We start from the raw sequence: 9,502 nt of genomic DNA, 5'->3' as shown, positions 1-9,502 counted from the left end.
TTGAGGGAGAATAGCATTGATGTGGGCTTGGTTCTCAGGCCGTCTAAGGAGTCCAGCAGTAGGGACCCCTCAACCCTGATAGCAGCCAACCCTGAGTCCAGGTTTAGGCTGTGAACACCAAGGACCTCTTTTACACCTATTCTCCCTTTGTCTTAAGAACTGCATATTTTGACACATTAAGTCTTAAAATCAGGCTCATTAAGGGATTGTTGATTTTCTCTTTTAAAAAAAGCAAACTCAAGCTGGACATAGTGGCCTATGCCTGTAATCCCAGCCCTTTGGAGGCTGAGGTGGGAGGATTGTTTGAGCCCAGGAGTTCAAGACTGGGCAACCTAGGGAAACCCCTGTCTCTACAGATAATTTTAAAATTAGCTGGGTGTGGTGGTGCACACCTGTAGTCCCAGCTATTCAGGAGGCTGAGGCAGGAGGATTGCCTGAGCCCAGGAGGTCAAGGTGGCAGTCAGCCATGATCATGCCACTGCACTTCAACCTGGGCAACAGAGCAAGACCTTATTTCAAAAAAAATCAAACTCACTGGGTTCAGTGGCTCTCGTCTGTCATGCCAGCACTTTGAGAGGCTGAGGCAGGAGGATCACTTGAGGCCAGGAGTTCAAGACCAGCCTGGTCAACATAGTGAGACCCTGTCTCTACAAAAAAATTAAAAATATAAATAAATTAGCTATGTGTGGTGGTGCATGTATGTGGTCCCAGCTACTCAGGAGGCTGAGGTGGGAGGATCACTTGAGCCCAAGAGGTTGAGGCTGCAATGAACTATGATCATGCCACTGCACTCTAGCCTGAGCAACAGAGCGAGAATCTAAAAAAAAAAAAAAAAAATCAGCTAGGCAAGATGGCTCACGCCTGTAATCCCAGCACTTTGGGAGTCTGAGGCAGGCAGATCACTTGACCCCAGGAGTTCAAGATCAGCCTGGGCAACATGGTGAAACTCTGTCTGTACAAGAAATACAAAAATTAGCTGTGCATGGTAGTGTGTACCTGTAGTCCCAGTTACTTGGGAGGCTAACTGGGGAGAATCACTTGAGCTCAGGTCATTGAGGCTGCAGTGAGCCATGATCGTGCCACTGCACTCCAGTCTGGGCAACAGAGTGAGACTGTGTCTCAAACATGATGAAACCCTATCTCTACTAAAAAATACAAAAATTTGGCTGGGTGCAGTGGCTCAGTGCTGTAATCCCAGCACTTTGGGAGGCCGAGGTGGGTGGATCACCTGAGGTCAGGAGTTCAAGACCAGCATGACCGACATGGAGAAACCCTGTCTCTACTAAAAATACAAAATTAGCCAGGCGTGGTGGCGCATGCCTATAATCCCAGCTACTCAGGAGGCTGAGGCAGGAGAATTGCTTGAACCCGGGGGAGGCAGAGGTTGCGGTGAGCTAAGATCATGTCATTGTAGTCCAGTTTGGGCAACAAAACTGAAATTCTGTCTCAAAAAAAAAAAAAAAAAAGCTGGGTGTGGTGGCGTGCGCCAGTAAACCCAGCTACTCAGGAGGTTGAGGCAGGAAGAATCACTTGAACCCGGGAGGCAGAGGTTGCAGTGAGCTGAGATCGCACCACTGCACTCCAGCCTAGGCAACAGAGGGAGACTGTCTCAAAAAAAAAAAAAAAAAAAAAAAATTAGACTCTGTGCTTTGATTTTAGATCTGGTGCTTTAGGCCTTCCCACCATGTTGATAAAATCCCAGCCCAAAGCAAGGACATTGAGCATTTTCAATAGCCCATGCATATTTCTGTGAGCCTTCCTCATAATGGAAATACATTTATTATCAGATTATTTTTATTATAAAAGCAATATATACTTGTTTTAAGGGTACAACAAAGGAAAAGTATATAAAGTAGAAAGTGAATGTTTCTCCTGTAATCTTACTTCCTGAAAAAACTGCTAATCCCAGTATGGGGTCAGTATTTCTACATAATAACAAAAAATGGCGTCATCTTATAGGTGAGATCATATAACCTGTGTTTATGACAGTCATGCAGCCTGGACTCATCTTTCCATGTCAAGACCATAGATTTCATTCCTTTTTAAAGGTGAGGCTTTTGGACTCATCAGAGCTAGCCCCCTGCCTGATGTCCAGCCAGGGGCCTTAGCCCAGGCTGGGTGAGATGCCACTGCCCACGTCAGGGCGTGGGAGGCTGGCGAGGCAAAAGGCTGGCAGTCCATCACACCCGGCGGCAAGGCCACCCCAGCTGCTCGCCATGCTTTGCTGGTTCCTGATACTTTCTCATTTTACGTCTCATTGATTATAGGCCCCAAGTGACAGGATGGGGGTGGGGAAGAGTGAGGAAATCGAGGAGAGGGAAGGAGGGTGGGGAAGAGGAGGACTCGATTTTCACCCTATGAAATGCTTTAAGCCACAGCCTGTCCTATCTGTGCCATGCCGGGTCCCTTTGCAGGGGAGGGAGCAGAATGCTCAGGGCAAGTGAATGCCTTCACCAGGCATCCAGTCCATCTTCTGTCCATAGAAGAAGGAGACTCAGGGAGGGAAAAATACTTCCCCTGGGTCAGCCAGCACACGCCCAAGCTCTCACTCCCACTCTAGGCCCCTCTGAAGCTCTTGCCTAGTTGAGTTTCTCAGCAAACCTTTCCCCAGCTCCTCCAGCAGCCTGCTGCCACTGGCACTCCTGTCCTGGGGCTCTGGGGTCAGGCCGTCTGGTTCTGTTCTGCCTTCTACTATGATTCTAGTCACAGTTCACTTCTCTGCATCTCAGCTTTCTCAATTATAAAATAGGGATTACATGATATCATGGGCGTGAACATGCCTGGTATATAGAAGGTGTGTACAAGAGTTAGCTTTTGGGTTGAACCCAGGATGTAGGGGAGAGATTTCAGGGTAACAGAGTGGCCCAGCACCCTAACAGCAGGGAAAGGAAGCAGCAGTCATTGAGCTTACTTTGTACAAGGCCCTGTGGCGCGAACAGTATCCTGTGCACCTGACAGATGGAGAAGCAGGCTCACCTGCCCTTGGTCGTGCAGCTGGTGACCGTCAGGGCTGAGATTCCCACGGTTCTGGGTTCTGGCCCCTGGAAGTCCCCAGCCCTTTCTCCATGCCACCCTGCCTTTCAACCCACCTTCAGGCATTGGGAGGATGAGGAGACAGGTCTCTGGAGCATTCTCCCACCTTCACACTGGGCTGCCATCCCTGGGAGCCCAGGAAATCCTTATCTACAGAGCTGCCTGCACTCCCCCATTATCCTCCAATCCCCCTCCTCCTCCACTTGCTTATCCAGAAGTCCCTTTCCCCTGGGTGCCCTTCCTTGATGATAGATGGAGGAGGGAACGTCGAGGGGAAGGGACTGGGCCTGGGAGGGGTGAGGGGAAGGCAGGGGAGAGCAACGCAGGTGGGGGAGGGGGGAGGGCCCATCCCTCAGCCAGCCCCAGCTCTTTACATGGCTGATTAACTCGGGGAGGGGAGGGCTTTCAGGTCAGAGAGGAAGGAACCAGAGAAGAGGGACAGCTAGGGAAGGGGTGAAATGGAGAGCGGAGGGAAAGAGGCAGGCTGGATTTCTCTGCTGCGAGCTGCAGGGCTGTTTAAAGGAGAGACTGGAGACCAAGGGGCCAGAATGCAGGTTGCGAACCTTAGAAGCCTCGTGCTGCAGTGACTGGGCGGGGTAGCATGGGCACATGGGCAGGTCCTGCCCTTCTCCCCAGGCTGCCCACCTGGAGTGGCCCAGGGTGAGTCCTGCACCACGTCTGAGAGGTGAAGGCCAAGGTCCAGGACCCAGGGGGCAGGGTCAAGAGGAAGCCCGGGTGATAAGCACCACCCTCTATCGGCCCTCCCGCCCGGTATCAGGGCCCCAGTGCAGCCAGCTTGAAGGAGGCATTTGGCCCTCCCGCTGCCTAGAACCCCGCTGGCTGGGGAGCAGCGCCCCCCACAGGGGCCTGCACCACGGTAGCGGCACAGGCAGCCGGAAGTCTCTGCAGTGAGTCTCAGGACTGGGGTCAGGATGGGAAGACCCTTTTCCCCTCCGCCAGGCAGAGCCCCTCACTGTGGAGAACTGTATTCAGGGTGTTCCTTTTACAGTTGGAGTACTCTTCTCTCTTAACTCTCCAACCTCCCTTCCCCCAACTCTGGCAGTTCCCAGGGCCACCTCGTCAGTACCTGGTAAGTACCTTCCAAGGGGTGCTTGGAGGGGCAGTTCCCAGGCCCCAACAGGGCAAAGCCTGAAGCCCCAGATGCAGCTGTGTGTGGGCTTTTTCTTTTTTCTTTTTTGAGATGGGGTCTTGCTATGCTGCTCAGGCTAGCCTCAAACTCCTGGGTTCAAACAATCCTCCTGCCTCAGCTTCCTAAGCAGCTGGGACTCCACGTGTACACCACCACACCCCCAGATGCAGCTGTGATCACCAGCAACCCCATACACAAAGCAGGCCCTGTTTCCTTAACTGGCAAGAGAAAGAACGTGGGGAGGGTGGGTAGGCAGGAAGGCCCAGGTTGCCAGAGCCGGTGCCTCCCTCCTTCAGCCCTGGCCCTAGCCTCTCTCTGCTCTTGCCATTCCCCATGCAGTACCCCAGACACCCTCACCTGCTCTCTGGCTACAGCATCCTGGGGACAGGAAGAAGTCCGGGCCTGGTGAAGCTCACTCAGAGGACATGACCCAAACAACCTAAACCTCCAATTCCATTCTCTTGTTTGCTTTGGCTCAACAATGATGGCTATAAATTTAATTTAAAGGACTGTAGCCAAAAACCTGGGGAGAAATAGAAGGGAACTGAACCCAGAATATTAAAAAGATAAGAAAGCTTACCAAAATAAGCAGGGTTCAGACCCTAAAACAACAGACTTGCTTTTTCCTGACCATGGAGTCTGCCCAAGCATGGCCTCCCTGCTTCCCTCCATCCTGCTGGACCAGGACGTGGTCACACAGGACTGCTGGGAGGCACAGTAACACGGGGAGTGGCTACTGACTGCACACTCCTTAAAGGAAGGCATGCTCCCCCAGCATCTAACTCACAGCCAGACACCAAGTACATGCTCAGTGTGACTGCTGGTGATGGAAGGAATGGGTGGAAGGATGGTGAACAGATAAACATCAGGCCAATGCAAAGTCCATAACATACCCTCTAATCCCCAGCTCCTACCAATGGGCCAACAAGCAGGTTTCATACATGCTGATTCCCGAGGTATAAATCTGTGTCTGATGGGAGCATGTGATGGTAGCAATCCAGGTGCTCTCAAGCAGGCAGTCATTTCTATTTCTTGGGTTCTCCAGGGAGTACAAGCCCTTCCACACCCCTGCCCTGGACATGGCTTCCCCCAGCCCCACCACAAATTCAGTGTTTAGCTTTCCCTCAAGTCTTGCTTGTGACTCTATTAATCTCCTGCAGATTCATCACAGCTTCCCTGACCTTCTCTAGAGCCTTTGAGCGCCCAATCTCAATACCCATTTTTTTCCTTGCCACTTGGTAAATGACCTCAGCTTCTAAACCAGTCCCTCAGTAACCTTGTGAAACCTGCTTACCACCACAGAGCATCAGCCTAACAACTATTGTGACAACGTCCTTGCCTCAAATTTCCTTCTCTTTGGCCTGCTACAGGATTTGAATCTACCAATACGTCTCCTGTCCCTCACACACTTGGAATTCTGGGCCTCTTGAGGGCTTTCTTCTGAGTTCTCTTGCTGCCCTTGCTGAAATTGAGGCTTGCCCCCATTCTACAAATATGCGTATTTTAAAAGCTTCAATTACCTTTATGTTGATGCTTCAGTCAACACGTTTATTGAGCACCTACTATGTGCTCAACCTTGTTCTGGGTGTTTGGGATACATCAGTGAATAAAGTCCCTGCTCTCATGGCACTTGTGTTGTCACATATAAATGCCACCTGTCTCTGTTGTGCTTGCTCCAACTCCCCAGCTCCATTACCTCCATAACATCTCCATATAGATGGCCCATGGCAGCTAGGTATCACACCCAAAGGGAATCAACCCTCCCCTCCCCCAAACTGGCTATCTGGTCTACCTTCATCAGTCTTCATTCTTCCAGTCTTGAGGTCCCACACTGTGCGGTCATTCTTCACTCTCCTCTCTCCTCAGTCGTATAACATCTATTCCTGTCTCTGAATCCAGACCCTTGTCACCCATGCTGTGTTTACTGCAACAACTTCCTAATTGGCTTCCAGATGGTGGAATGGCTCCTTTCCCTCTTCTAGGCACTGCTGCCAGATGAGTCTTCCGTAAGCACTCATCCCATCCTGACCCTCATTCTCTGCTCCTCACCTCCACCGGTCAATGCCCCCTTATTGTCTCTGGGGATATTATTGCAGAACTACAGACACTTTGCAGTTTTACACTGGGAATTGCCAACTACCCTTTTAAAGCCTATAGGTGGGCTGGGCATGGTGGCTCATGGCTGTAATCCCAGCACTTTAGGAGGCTGATGCGGGAGGATCACTTGAGCCCAGGAAAAGACCAGCCTGGGCAACATGGCGAATCCCCATCTCTACAAAACAAAACAAAGAATAAAAATTAGCCAGGCATGGTGGCATGTGCCTGTAGTCCCAGCTTTTCTGGAGGCTGAGTGGGGAGGATCGCTTGAGTCCAGGAGTTTGAGACCAGCCTGGGCGACATGGCAAAACCCCATCCCTACAAAAAAAACACAAAAAATTAGCCAGGCATGGTGGTATGGCCATTGTGGTCCCAGCTACTTGGGAGGCTTAAGTGGGAGGATCACTTGAGCCCACGAGGTCAAGGCTGCAGTGAGCTGAGATCGCACCACTGCACTCCAGCCTAGGTGACAGAATGAGACCCTATCTCAAAAAAATTTTTTTAATATAAAAACTAAAAGCCTACAGGCATAATGACTTGCCCATGGTTTCAGGTAGGTAGTTGTAAGGTGAGGACTAGAGTGCAGCTGACAAAGCTCCAGGTGGACTACCTATGTTGAGGGGGTTGTCTCCTTCACTAGGGTGGACAGTGAAGAGGTGGGAGAAAATGGCTGTAATAGCAACCCAACGTTAGCCAGACTTCTTTCAAGGCGGGGGATAGAGTCAAAGGATTCATGCAAGTGTCAAAGGGATGTATCTGTAAAGCGCTTAGAACACTGCTTGGCATATAAATGTTTCTTATAAAAGAAATAGATCAAACCTCTTAAGTACCTCAGGAAGGAAAGTAACTTTTTATGCTTTGTGACAATTACATGGCACATATGAAGTTGTTTCTCAGTGAATGTGGAACAGGCTCAGTCAAAGGTATTGTATTAAAGGGCTAATTTTGGCTGGGTGTGGTGGCTCACACCTGTAATCCTAGCACTTTGGAAGACCGAGGCGGGTGGATCACTTGAGGTCAGGAGTTCAACACCAGCCTGGTCAACATGGCAAAACCTCTACTAAAAATATAAAAAGTTAGCTGGGCGTGGTAGCACGTGCCTGTAGTCCCACTTACTTGGGAAGCTGAGGCAGGAGAATCACTTGAACCTGGGAAGCGGAGGTTGTAGTGAGCCAAGATCGCACCACTGCACTCCAGCCTGGGCGACAAAGCGAGATGCCATCTCAAAAAGATAAAAATTTTTTTAAAAGACACTAATTTTGGTTTTTGCTGGTTAAGTTTTTTCATTTTATTTCCCAATATAATAAGATCTACTTTCTGGTCATTTGGGAAAAAAGTTTATTCAACTCAGAGCTGTGTTATGATTCGGAGAGCCAAAGAAAGGCTCAGGACAGGAACACCTCCCACCACTTAGCAATTGAGTAAAATGCGTTCGCTACTTGGCAGCAAACACTGCTTCTACTTGAGGGTGAGGCTATCCAAGTTCTGTGGGAATCTGTGTGTGAGTCCCAAGTACCCATGAGTACAATTGGGAAACGAATCTCTGAATTGTTCTAAGAGTTTAAGCAAGGAAGTGGAGTCTCTAGAAAGAAGAGGAAGGGTTCTGGAAATGACACTATTTTCCAACCAACAAAGTCCTCCAGGTACCTGAGGGAGACCTCGTCAGGCAGGAATCTGGGTTTGCAAAGACTGGAAAGGGTTAACATTAGCAGGACCGGAGGCCTCCACACTCTAGGACTTGGCATTATACTTGGTATCCTCCTTCAAATAGTACCTATGGTTGTAAATTAACATTTCTATTGGAATTGACATCCAAACCCCCTGGTCTGGTCCGTCAGACTCTCAACCCTCACAATACTGAGTAGGAATCTTCTGTTGCGTTCAGTGTCTCCTCACTGTACCACAGACAATTTCCATTCCTCTCGAACTGTACTGTAAAGAAGATTCTTCGTCCTTCCTCACAACACAGCTCACACCCCACGGCACAGGCTTTTCCGACTCCATTATCTGTGCTGACCTCTTCTGAAAATTGGTTCCCTCCAGGACACCTTAGGTTTGTTCTCTGGCTGCTTAGATTTGTGGCTTGTCTTTCCCACTGGTTTTTGGACGCCCTTAAAGCCAGAAATGATCTTTCCCTTTTTAACAGAAAGGTGAGTTGTTAAGTCAAGAAGTCCTTTGTATGTGTCTCAAGGTGAGTGGCCCAGCAAGCTACCACTTTTTTTTTTTTTTTTTTTTGAGATACAGTGTCACTCTTATTGCTCAGGCTGGAGTGTAATGGTACCATCTCGGCTCACTGCAACCTCTACCTCCTGGGTTCAAGCGATTCTCCTGCCTCAGTCTCCCAAGTAGCTGTGATTACAGGCGCATGCCACCAAACACAGCTAATTTTTGTATTTTTAGTAGACAGGGTTTCACCATGTTGGCCAGGCTGGTCTCAAACTCCTGACCTCAGGTGATCCACCTGCCTCAGCCTCCCAAAATGCTGGGATTACAGGCGTGAGCCACTGTGCCTGGCCCCCACTTCTCTGAGCCAGCGTCCACAGCTGTGAAATGGGTGGAAGGCTGGTGTGAGAAGTGAGAATATGCATCAAGTTCCTCTTCACACTAAGTTCTCAAAAAACGAGGTCCTTCTCCTTTTCTCATCTCTAGAATACGCTGATACTCTCTGGATGAAGTAGGTGCTTCCTGAATGGTGTCAGAGCAGTTTGCATTATCATGTGCCAGTGTGCAGCAGTTTAATCTGTAGAAGCCACTGGAAGCCTCATGACCTGAGGCTGAAAACTGAGGGTTAGAATTGCCTTGTTCATCCTCATACTCCCACTGCACATGGTGCTTTGTACCCACAGCGTGCTAAGTTTTGTTGGAACAAGAAACGAGATTTCTCCAATGCTACTCAAGTTCACCGGATGGCACAGCCGCTCCTCAGAAGCCCTCAACCACAGACACATAAGCTACTCCCCTTAGGCCCCTGCCCTGGGGTCTCCAAGCCAAACTGCTCCTCAGCCCTCCATGGCATCTGCCCCTCTGTCCAATGTCAGGCAGAGGCTCCCAGGGTTGGGAAGTAGGAGGGGCTCCTAATAGTGACAGTGGCTGGGGAACTCTAGGGTGGTTTTGAGAATGCAATGGCAGCCTTAGCCACTGGAGGAGGACTAACCACTAAGAATGGGGTAGAGTCAAGGCCCGGCTTCAGACAGGCCACAGTGCTCAGCCTTCCTTTCACCC

Source organism: Papio anubis, chromosome 14 (assembly GCF_008728515.1).
Source record: "Papio anubis isolate 15944 chromosome 14, Panubis1.0, whole genome shotgun sequence".
Lineage (NCBI taxonomy): Eukaryota > Metazoa > Chordata > Mammalia > Primates > Cercopithecidae > Papio > Papio anubis.
This window is presented reverse-complemented; position numbering follows the sequence as displayed.